Below are 12635 nucleotides of genomic sequence, written 5' to 3'. Positions count from 1 at the left end.
AGTTGTATTGCAGCACAAAGTCTGTGGATGATTCATTTATTTGGCATAAACTAGAACAGTTTTGCCTGAACTACTTCATTGTTCTGCCTAACGCAGTACCATTTTCTACTGCCTAGAGAAACGTATCCGAAAAGGTCTTATCAACCATCAAATTAGTAGTTTATAGACATTTAAGTGATTAAAAGACAACCAAATTTCTAAAACATATACAATTCTCATATTTATTATATTGCAAATGTGTTACAAACTTATATCCCACATGCATATCACAGAACAGCATTAGAATCCTGAACTCAGAAATCACACTGCTGTTGTAAAGCAAAGCATTGTGTGAGGTCTTCCTTTCTGTTGTCCTTTGGTCTTTCATAAATCTCTCTTACTCACCACTGATACATTTGTGGCATTGCATATATTTGCTTGTATAAATTTTCCAGATTGATAAAATGTAAAGGAGTACTTAGATGTAAAAGATGTAAAGGAGTCATTTAGATGTACTTCAAAATACTTGAATAATAATTTTGTAACTAATTTTAAAACAAATACACATTATTTCTCATGAAAATAGCAATAAATGAGTTCTCTTTAATTATATTTAAAAGATATTTTTAGTTGCTGAAACATTCTTACTGGTGATGTGCTAAATGAAATATTTATAATGTATCCATAGAAAAGATACTACAGTTCAGTACCCTAGACTGCATTTGAAGAATAGACATCTGCATCTAAAGACAGATTCTTCCTGCGCTCTCTCTCTCTCTCTCTCTCTCTCTCTCTCTCTCTCTCTGCGTGTGTGTGTGTGTGTGTGTGTGTGTGTGTGTGTGTGTGTGCATGTGTGTGATTTACTTTACACCAAGAAAAGAATATGGTAAGCCAAATACTAAGACCTAGACACCATGAGGCAGGATGGAAATAGTGTGCTAAAGAAATTAACTGCACTGTGACTAAAATGGGTGGAAAGGTTTTCTTTAGAGGAAAGGACCCAAGAAAAAAGTACCACTGTAAGTAAGTCATGTATTCATTACAGCAATCAATTACCATGAAATACATAGTATGGCTACAGTCTTTGTGTAATGGTGAGATGGACATATATAAAGGTGAATTAGAAAAGCAACTATTTCTAATGATTAAAGGATGTGTACAGAAAACCCTCAACTAACAAAAATCAAACAAATAAATAATGTTTGGGGTACAAGATTCAGGTAATTTGATCAAAGGGACTAAATTTTTTCAAATGGTGGTATAGTTTTGTCTCATTTTTCTTCATGTCAAACCTATTTTTTAATGAAAATTTTGTGGGTTTTTTCTACAGCGCTTCTAATAAATGATTTATATCAACTTGAGATTACATATTATCTCTTTGTGGGTTTAATTTCATGGATAGATACAACCCCGTGATATTCCTCCTTAATATTTCAGCTTGTCTAAGGCATTACAAACCCCAAACGTACTACGCTGAATTGATTAATTAAATTTTCCTTTTTTTAGGAAATAAATTTACAGTACCTAAATCCCGTGGGAGAGGAAGCTGGACTCCCAGAAGTATGAACAATCCTGAGAGTTCAGAAGAGACAACTATTCCTGCCCACATGCCTGACCAAAAGGAAGAAACCTAGTGCCCTCTGTACCCTCTGAGCACAAGAACCTAGGAGCGGTCAGGGGCAGGATCCTTCCTATTTCTGCCTGTACCCAGTACTGAAAGCTAATTGCCAGGAGCACCTACACATGTTAAAGCAGACATAAGGCCAACTCATCTGCTCCAAGCTACCCACTTCATGACCACAGAACACAAAAAGGCAGCAAAAATCTGAGACAGACCACTTCCAGTTTTTGCCTGCTTCAGAAGCTGAACAGCTCCCAAAGCTCTCTGTACCCAAAACTCTGGGGGTTATGGGGAAGCTGGACTCTCAGAAGTTCAGACAATCCTGAAAGCTCAGGGAAGTCTCTGCTCACATTCCTGGCCCAAAAGGAACCTGCCTAGTACCCTCTGGGTACAGAAACCTAGGAGCAGACAGGGGCAGGACCCTTCCAGTTTCTGCCTGTGCCCAGAGCTGTAAGCCAGTCCCCAGGAGCACTGACATACCTGAAAGCACAGGTAAGCCCAACTCTTTTACTCCAAGTGACCTACATGGAGGCTTTAGGACTCACAAACACAGGAGCAATTCTCTGTTTCCAGATTTGGCTGAAAGAAAATAGGTCTAAAGGACTGCTGACACAGAGGCTTAAAGGAGGTTCAAGCCACTGTCAAGACAGGCAGACCAGTTAAAAACAGAGACAACCTGATGGCGAGAGGCAAGTACAGGAACCTAGGCAACAGAAACCAAGACTACATGGTAACATCAGAGCCCAGATCTCCCACCAAAGCAAATACTGGATGTCCCAACGCATCAGAAAAGCAAGATTTGCATTTAAAATCACATATCATGATGATGACAGAAGATTTTAAGAAGGGCATAATTAATTCCTTAAAGAAATACAAGACCCAGAAATGAACCCACACACATATGGTCACTTGATTTTTGACAAAGGAGCCAAAACCATCCAATGGAAAAAAGATAGCATTTTCAGCAAATGGTGCTGGTTCAACTGGAGGTCAACATGTAGAAGAATGCAGATCGATCCATGCTTATCACCCTGTACAAAGCTTAAGTCCAAGTGGATCAAGGACCTCCACATCAAAGCAGACACACTCAAACTAATAGAAGAAAAACTAGGGAAGCACCTGGAACACATGGGCACTGGAAAAAATTTCCTGAACAAAACACCAATGGCTTACGCTCTAAGATCAAGAATTGACAAATGGGATCTCATAAAACTGCAAAGCTTCTGTAAGGCAAAGGACACTGTGGTTAGGACAAAACGGCAACCAACAGATTGGGAAAAGATCTTTACCAATCCTATAAAAGATAGAGGCCTTATATTCAAAATATACAAAGAACTCAAGAAGTTAGACCACAGGGAAACAAATAACCCTATTAAAAAATTGGGCTAGGGGTTGGGGATTTAGCTCAGCGGTAGAGCGCTTGCCTAGCGAGGGCAAGGCCCTGGGTTCGGTCCCCAGCTCCAAAAAAAAAAAAATGGGGCTCAGGGCTAAACAAAGAATTCACAGCTGAGGAATGCCGAATGGCGGAGAAACACCTAAAGAAATGTTCAACATCTTTAGTCATAAGGGAAATGCAAATCAAAACAACCCTGAGATTTCACCTCACACCAGTGAGAATGGCTAAGATCAAAAACTCAGGGGACAACAGATGCTGGCGAGGATGTGGAGAAAGAGGAACACTCCTCCATTGTTGGTGGGATTGCAAACTGGTACAACCATTCTGGAAATCAGTCTGGAGGTTCCTCAGAAAATTGGACATTGAACTGCCTGAGGATCCAGCTATACCTCTCTTGGGCATATACCCAAAAGATGCCCCAACATATAAAAAAGACACGTGCTCCACTATGTTCATTGCAGCCTTATTTATAATAGCCAGAAGCTGGAAAGAACCCAGATGCCCTTCAACAGAGGAATGGATACAGAAAATGTGGTACATCTACACAATGGAATATTACACAGCTATCAAAAACAACGACTTTATGAAATTCGTAGGCAAATGGCTGGAACTGGAAAATATCATCCTGAGTGAGCTAACCCAAACACAGAAAGACATACATGGTATGCACTCACTGATAAGTGGCTATTAGCCCAAATGCTTGAACTACCCTAAATGCCTAGAACAAATGAAACTCAAGACAGATGATCAAAATGTGAATGGTTCACTCCTTCTTTAAAAGAGGAACAAGAATACCCTTGGCAGGGAAGAGAGAGGCAAAGATTAAAACAGAGACTGAAGGAACACCCATTCAGAGTCTGCCCCACATGTGGCCCATGCATATACAGCCATCCAATTAGACAAGATGGATGAAGCAAAGAAGTGCAGACCGACAGGAGCCGGATGTAGATCGCTCCTGAGAGACACAGCCAGAATACAGCAAATACAGAGGCGAATACCAGCAGCAAACCACTGAACTGAGAATAGGACCCCCGTTGAAGGAATCAGAGAAAGAACTGGAAGAGCTTGAAGGGGCTCGAGACCCCATATGTACAACAATGCCAAGCAACCAGAGCTTCCAGGGACTAAGCCACTACCTAAAGACTATACATGGACTGACCCTGGACTCTGACCTCATAGGTAGCAATGAATATCCTAGTAAGAGCACCAGTGAAAGGGGAAGCCCTGGGTCCTGCTAAGACTGAACCCCCAGTGAACTAGACTGTTGGGGGGAGGGGGACAATAGGGGGAGGGTGGGGAGGGGAACACCGATAAGAAAGGGGAGGGGGGAGGGGGATGTTTGCCCGGAAATTGGGAAAGGGAATAACACTCGAAAGGTATATAAGAAATACTCAAGTTAATAAAAAAAAAAAAAAAAAGAATTCCCGTGAGCCTCCTGCTGGGAGAAGAAAAAGGCTGAATCTTGGTACCAGTGGGAGAATAGGGGGCTTGCCTCCTGAAAAGAGATATCAAAGTTTTGATAAGTCGTCATACTGCCTGGCAGAAGACACAGCGGAAATGATGAGTCGTTGATGGGTAGACCACACGTTGACCAGGACTTAGCGAATACCTTTAGGTCTCCATTTAAATCAAAACCACAAGTTAGGACCCCAGATGTGGGCTTCATCACTGGACCTCTTGATTTGTTGCCCTCTCCAGCGTGCCACACTGCATAGAGCTTTCACTAACGATGGTCTCCATGTGACTTGTGACTTGAGGACAGGTGGCTAAGCCTAGCGTGTTCCAGCTGCTGGGACCCAGGCTTTGACTCTAATGGCTGCTCTAACTGTCCCCCTGGGTAAAGTTACACAGTCTGGGAGCTTGAGGGCAAATTCGCTGCTACTCGCACAGGAGTCAGCCAAGTGTACAGTTGAAGCGTTCACACCTCACATAATAAGATAGGGTTCGAGGAAAAGTTTTTTTGGGTGAGGGAGGTATTTATTTTGTTTCTCCTAACCATTTTTACACTATTTATGTGATGGAAGGTTAATCAAAGAATGTAGATTTGTCTTCAGTCAGCCGATGTTTGAGGGTGTTCCACTGCTATTAAAGTGATCCAGGCTCCTAAAGCAGTGTGTAGCTCAATGTTTAGGTTACTACTATGATCTGGACGTTTTGTGTCTCTCTCTCAAATTCATATATTGAAATCCTAGTCCTCAAAGTAATCATATTTGAAGTTGAGGCTCTGAGAAGTGAGTTGGTCATGAGAGTGCCCCACTCATAAAGACTCTAGGTTCCTGCTAGCTCCAGGATGAGCACAAGGTCATGTGATACTTCTGAGTTAGCCAACCTCTCTCCAGTGAGATGGAGGCCAAGGATGCTCTCTTCAAAGATGCCGAGTGTGCCAGCATCCTGACCTGGGGCTTCCCAGCTTCTAGAATAGTGACACACGATTACTTGTCAGTTTTCCAGTTCATACTATCTGTGATTTAACAGCTCTAACAAACTAAGATTAAACACCCCAATCTTCAAAGTTAAATATATGAGCGTGGTAGCTCCTGCCGCCTGGATGGCTGCCACGGGCAGCCGTGAAATCCTGTCTCACTTGGCATGGTTAGCAGCAGAGTTGGTCAGTGGTGTGGGGTGTGGTTTGTCTTGTGAGCAGACAAGGAGGGGATAGAGCACGTTTAAACGATAAAAGTGCTAGTTTAAAGTCAAAAAAAAAAAAAAAAAGAAATACAAGACAACACAGGTAAACAAGTAGAAGCCCTTAAAGAGAAACCACAAAAATCCCTTAAAGAATTACAGGAAAACAGAAGCAAATAGGTAAAGGGATTGAACAAAACTATCTAGGATTTAAAAATGAAAATAGAAACAATAAAAAAAAATCACAAAGGGAGACAGTCCTGGAGCTAGAAAACCTAGGAAAGAGATCAGGAGTCATAGACGAAAGCATCACCAATGGAATAAAGGCAGAAGAGAGAATCTCATGGGCAGAAGATAGCATAGAATACACTGACACAACCTTCAGAGATAATGTAAAATGCAAAAAGCTCCTAGGCAAAACATCCAGGAAATCTTGGACACAATGGAAGAACAAACTCAAGGATAATGGGTATAAAAGAGAGCACCCCACTCTCTTCAATGGACAGACCACGAAAACACAAACTAGACAGAGACATAGAGAAGCTAACAGAAGTTATGAACCAAATGGATTTAACATATATTTATAGAACATTCCATCCTAAAACAAAAGAATATACCTTCTTCTTAGCAGCTCATGGTACCTTCTCCAAAACTGACCGTATAATTGGTCACAAAAAGGCCTCAACAGATACAAGAAGATTGGAATAATCCTAGGCATCCTATCAGATGACCATGGAGTAAGGCTGGTCTTCACTAACAACAAAAATGACATAAAGCCAACATATACATGGAAGTTGAACAATGATCGACTCAATGATAACTTCATCAAAGAAATAATAGAGAAAGAAACTAAAGACTTTTTAGAATTTAATGAAAATGAAGGCACAACATACCCAAGATTATGGGCACAATGAAAGCAATGCTAAGAAGTAAACTCATAGCTTTGTGTGCCTCCAGAAGGAAACTGGGGAGAGAATACATTAGCAGCTTGACAGCCCACCTAGAAGCTCTAGAACAAAATGAAGCAAATATACCGAAAAGGAATAGATTGCAGTAAATAATCAAATTCAGGGCTGAAATCAACCAGGTAGAAAGAAAAAGGACTATATAGAGAATCAACAAACCAAGCGACTATATTTCTTTTAGAAAATAACAAGATAGATAAACCCTTAGCCAGATTAACCATAGGGCAAAGAGAGTGTATCCAAATTAAGAAAATCAGAAACAAAAAAGGAGACATAACAAAGGAACATGAGGAAATTGTAAAACATAATAACATCCTACTATAAAAGTCTATATACAACAAAACAGGAAAATCTGTAGGAAATGGATTTTCTATGAAGATTCCAGATTCCAAAGTTAAATCAGGGTTAGAAAAACAGTATAACAGTCCCCTAACTCCTAAAGAAATAGAAGCAGACACTTAAATTCTCCCAGCCAAAAACACCCAGTACCAGATGGGGTGAGTGAAGAATTCTAATACCAATACTGTCCAAACTCTTCCAAAAAATAGAAACAATCAGAGCACTACCCAATTCCTTCTATGAAGCCACATTTATGCTTATACCTAAACAACATAAAGACCCAACAAAGAAAGAGAACTTCACAATTATCCTTATGAATATCAATGAAAATATACTCAGTAAAATGAAAACCAAATCAAAGAACACATCAAAATGATCATCCATCATTATCAAGTAGCCTTCATCCCAGGGATGCAGGGATGGTTCAATATACATAATTCCATCAACATAATCCACTATGTAAACAAACTCAAAGGGAAAAAAAGCACATGATCATCTTATTAGATGCTGAGAAAGCATTTGACAAAATTTAACACCCCTTCAGGATAAAGATCCTGAAAAGATCAGGAATTCAAGGCCCATACCTAACTAAACATAGTAAAAACAATATATAGCCAACCAGTAGCCAACATTAAATGGAGAGAAAATTGAAGCAAACCCACTAAAATCAGGGTCTATAGAAGACTGCCCAGTCTCTCCCTACTCGTTAAGTATAATACTCAAAGTCCTAGCCAGACCAAACAGATAACAAAAGGAGGTAATATGGATACAATTTGGAAAGGAAGAAATCAGAATACCACTATTTCCAGATAATATGTTAGAACACTTAACTGATACCAAAAGTTCCACCAGAGAATCACCAAGACTGAAAAATAGCTTCAGTGAAGTGCCTGGGTATAAAATTAACTCAAACAAATCAGTAGCCTTCCTCTACTCAAAGGATAAACAGGCTAAGAAAGAAATCAGGGAATTGACACCCTTCACAATTGTCATAAATATCATAAAATACCTTGGTGTCGCTCTAACTAAGCAAGTGAAAGTTCTGTATGACATGAACTCCAAGTCTCTGAAGAAAGAAATTGAAGATCTCAGAAGATGGAAAGACCTCCCATGCTCATGAATTGGCAAGATTAATATAGTAAAAATGGTCATTCTCCCAAAAGCAATCTAAAAATTCAAGGCATTTCCCATCAAAATTCCAACTCAGTTCTTCATAGAGTTAGAAAGAGCAATTTGCAAATTCATTTGGAATAACAAAAACCGAGGATAGTGAAAATATTCCTCAACAATAAAAGAAAAAAAAACTTCTGTGAGAATCACTATCCCTTACCTCAAGCAATAATACAAAGCACAGACCACAGGCAGCTCAAGAAGAAGGACCACCAAAGTGTGGATGCTCTTCAGTCCTTCTTATAAAGGGGAAAAATATTCATAGATGGGGGTATGGAGACAAAGTTTGGAGCAAAGACTGAAGGAATGGCGATTCAGAGCCTGCCTCACATGGGGATCCAGACCATGTACATAGACACCAAAACTAGACAATTTTGATGAAGCAAAGAAGTGCAGGCTGACAGGAGCCTGATATGGCAGTCTCCTCAGTGGCTCTGCCAGAGGGTAACAAATATAGAGGCAAATGCTAGCAATAAACCATTGAACTGAGAATGGGGCCCCCGTTGGAAGAGTTGAGAAAGGATAGAAAGAGCTGAAGGGGCTTGCAACCCCATAAGAACAATACCAACCAACCAACCAGAGTTGCCAGGGTCTAAACTACTACCCAAAGACTAAACCTGGACAGACCCATGGCTCGAGCTGCATATATAGCAGGAGGTGGCCTTGTTTGGCACGAACGGGAGGAGAAGTCCTTGCTACTGCCAAGGCTGGACTACCCCGTGTATGGGAATGTCAGGTCAGGGAGATGGTAAGGAAGGCATAGTTTGGGAGTGGGAAAGGGAAGGGAGGGGGGATAAGATGGGAGGAGGAGGGAGCTTATAGACAGGAAACAGAGAGAGGGAATAATATTTGAAATGTAATTAGAATATATCCAATAAAAGTATAATTGGTAAAAAAAGAAAATTTCATTGGTGTATAGTTGACAATTAAATATTTATACAAATAAATTTAAAGACTTAAATCTTTGATGGCAGCACATAGAGCATTCTGTAATCACCCTGGCTTAAGAAGCTTCCTTCTAAGATGAAAGGTTTTAATCTTGGAGAAAATTGGCACACAGTGCTGCATCTTAATCTAATATTTCAGGATCCATCCTCGTATTATATAATCATTTCTGATACACATATGAGTCTATTTTAGTCAAAATGTTCTTCAATGTATATAACTATGACTCATACAAAGGAAAGAAAATAAATAATATTTGCCAAACATTAATTTATAAGGCCCATAAACATGTTAAAAGGTTTAAAGGAATTTGCATAAAAAGAACAGGTAATGAGCCACTGAGAAAAGAAAACAATGTTAGTAATAGTTTATTTGGTTAGTATCCATAGTACAAGTTAATTTAATGCTCATGGATAAAATTTATGAATAGTAATCATTTGCATTTCTATTGGAGCTTTTTATAACTTACAGAATTCTAACAGCTTTACATGAGAAAGCTCCTACTCCCATAGACATATAATTCTAGAAGGACATGTTAGGACGTTCTCTGCTTTACGTTATCCACTTTTTGTGAAATAAAAAATTCAAAGTTCTCAAAAGTTTTTGGAGTGACATACACGTGTGTTTATTGCCTGTTGGAAACTGCATTTTTGACTAGATATATTAGGCTTGTTTAGCCCCTTTCCTCCTCAGGGATGGAGAGATGGGCACAGTGTTAGGTACAACTCTTGCTCGGTAGCAGAAATAGCCTTTAAATTGGCACAGAAAAAGAGATAAAAATCTGTGTGGGAGCCCCAGCTCTGTCATTAAGTAGTTGTGTGGTATTGGGTAAGTTTGGGCTTTATTTGCTTTTGTCTGTAAAGTCAGAATGTTAATATGTACTTTGAGAACTTGCTTTGAAAAGGGAAGATTAAAAACAGCAAAATGCTTTGTAAATGGTAAAGTGCTATCTGAGAGAGAATTGCTGTTTTTATGGTAATTTTTTCTACCAGGGTTTTGGTATAGATACACTCCACCTCAATTTCCTTTTTGTCCATGGGTGTACCATTAAGTAGATTGCTGTAGGAATGATTCCTCTCTCGAAAGGAGGAAAATGTGTCTACATTTAACCTTGCCTTTAAATCCATAATACCCTCAAAACTATTTGATCTTTTGAAAATTTAGTCAACCTAAACACTTGAACGAACATTTTAGAGATTTATGTTTTTCTTTACAAAGAATTTGAGCTCTGAGCAATAGTTTCAAATAAACCTGAGCTTCTGGCTCATGTATACTTGACATAAAAAACATGAGATGTGATTCTCATTCTGATGTTGTACTTTCGTCAATAACTTAGAGAGGAGGATAACTTGTATAGATAGCATGATTTTTCTCCTCCAACATATTTCACAGAGGTCTGCAGAGCTCAGTGGTTTCATCGAAAGAACAGGTTTCATGATTTATTAATTCCTAGCAAGTTTTTATGAAAGGCTAATCTCTCTAGGATGCATCTTGTTCTTAGTGAGTTACTATTGTGAGAGATGTACAATTGTTAACATTTATAGTTTTAAATTAAAAAAAACTATGTGCTTCTGAAACAAGTAGTTTTCATGGTGCCTCAGTGAGATTATTCTGAAGGTTTTCCTTTCCCGTGGTCCTGGCAATTCGTTGAAAGTGGAGTTTAATGTAAGAATGACTCAAAATAATATAACAAGAGGGAGACACTGATTAAAACAACTATCAAATTACTGTTTATTTGAAAAGCACATTTATGACTATTTTAAATTAATTATTACTATTATATGTGTATGTCTATGTCTGTACACGAGTATGTCTCTTGGTGTGAAAGTCTGTAGAGATCAGACAACAAACTTCTGAACTCTCAGTTATCTCCTTTCTCGTTATTTTGAGGCAGAGTTTCTCTTGCAGTTTCTTCCACACTGTATGCTTTAGGGTAGCAGGGTAGGGAGCTTCCAGGTGTTGCTATATTTCCATAGCTCACCTCCTTAGGAGTTCTGAAAACACCGATGATCACTGTCATACCTGGCTTTGCCCCTGGTCTGCAGAATTTGTACATAGATGATTCTCAGGCATCGTTATCAAGTGCCTTGACCTAGTGAGACAATTTATTGGCCCAATGCCATAATATTTTAATCTCAAAATCACAGCATTTAATTTTTGTTTACATATCAACATTTATGATATAGCTTTCATTGTCAACAGAAACAAGCAAACAAAAAGAAAAATAAATAAATGAGGCACTGTCAGTTGAAATTAAATTTTATTGCTGTAATACTGATCCTTTGAACATCACTGAGTAACAATAGAAAAGTGAACTGAAAGGATTTAGTGAGACAGTTTGTCAATGACAGTTTTTGTTATTGTTGTTTTTGTTTTGTTTTGTTTTGTTTTGGGTTTTTTTTTTTTTTTGGTGGATTTTTAAGCATATGTGCTACAAAGAGAAAGCTTAAATTTACCTCATGTTGGTTGAGTCCTTCCTGACACCTTCCTAAAACAAATATAATAATAAGGCAGAGGATGAATGAAAATAGCTTTAGTAGCGTGGATCTCACAATTCACTTTTATCGCACATTTTCAGCAGATGTTCCCAAAGCCAATTTGGTAGGTGTGAGGCATCCTTACATTCCGAAGCAAATGCCAGGTTCCCTAATGAGGGTGTTCAATTCTGAAAGCAGCCCTGCAGGTGGAGACTCATTACTAACAACCTGCAATGGAATAGATGATATGGAATGTGTCAGATGAGGCTCAAGACACAATGTATTTAGAAGGTATAGCCAGTGTTCTCTCTAGCTCCCTATTCCTTGCAAATGGCCATGTTGCTTTGAGTGAGGGTTTTTCGAGATACTTTGATATCAGCTATACACAGGAAGTGTCCAAACTCAGACACATAGACTATAAGTAGATTAAATAACAGAGAAGAAAAACATATCTCATTCTAAACACAAAGTAATTTTTGGTAATGATAAAGACTTGGCTCAGTGATTAAGAGCACTTGCTGTTTCTACAGAGGACCAGAGTTTTTATCCTAACACCTATATTGGAGAATTGAAAATCAACTAAACTCCAGCTCAAATGGATTCAACTCCCTCTTCTAGTCTGTACAGTATATATGCACACACACACACACACACACACACACACACACACGCACACACACACACACGCACACACACACACACACACACACACACACACACACGCGCGCGCATACAGAGTCACACACTAAACGGAAACTAAGTAAATTCTCATAGATGCTATTTTGTACCATTGTATGAAATAGTGAATGTTCAGCAAATAAAAATTAATACATAATTTTTCTGAGAAGAAAAAGTACTTGAGATGTCTAGTCCATGATAAAGATTCATAAACATTTATTTTATTGATGTTAGATGTTAGGTAGGAATGGCAAGTTGGCAGCATGGTCCGAGTAATTATTCCTGATCACTTAATGTAATTCTCAAGAGGAAACTTAAAGGAGCCAAGGATGAAGTTCTCAATCTTATAAGAAAATCCAAATCTTGAGACAGGAACTTGAGAAGATTGTCCACAAGTAATAGAGTTCATGCTTGCAGGCCTGGATCTGAGGCACAGTTGC

This window comes from Rattus norvegicus, chromosome 2 (assembly GCF_036323735.1).
Source record: "Rattus norvegicus strain BN/NHsdMcwi chromosome 2, GRCr8, whole genome shotgun sequence".
Taxonomy (NCBI): Eukaryota; Metazoa; Chordata; class Mammalia; order Rodentia; family Muridae; genus Rattus; species Rattus norvegicus.
The sequence above is the reverse complement of the archived record's forward strand: the minus strand, read 5'-3'. Positions refer to the sequence as shown.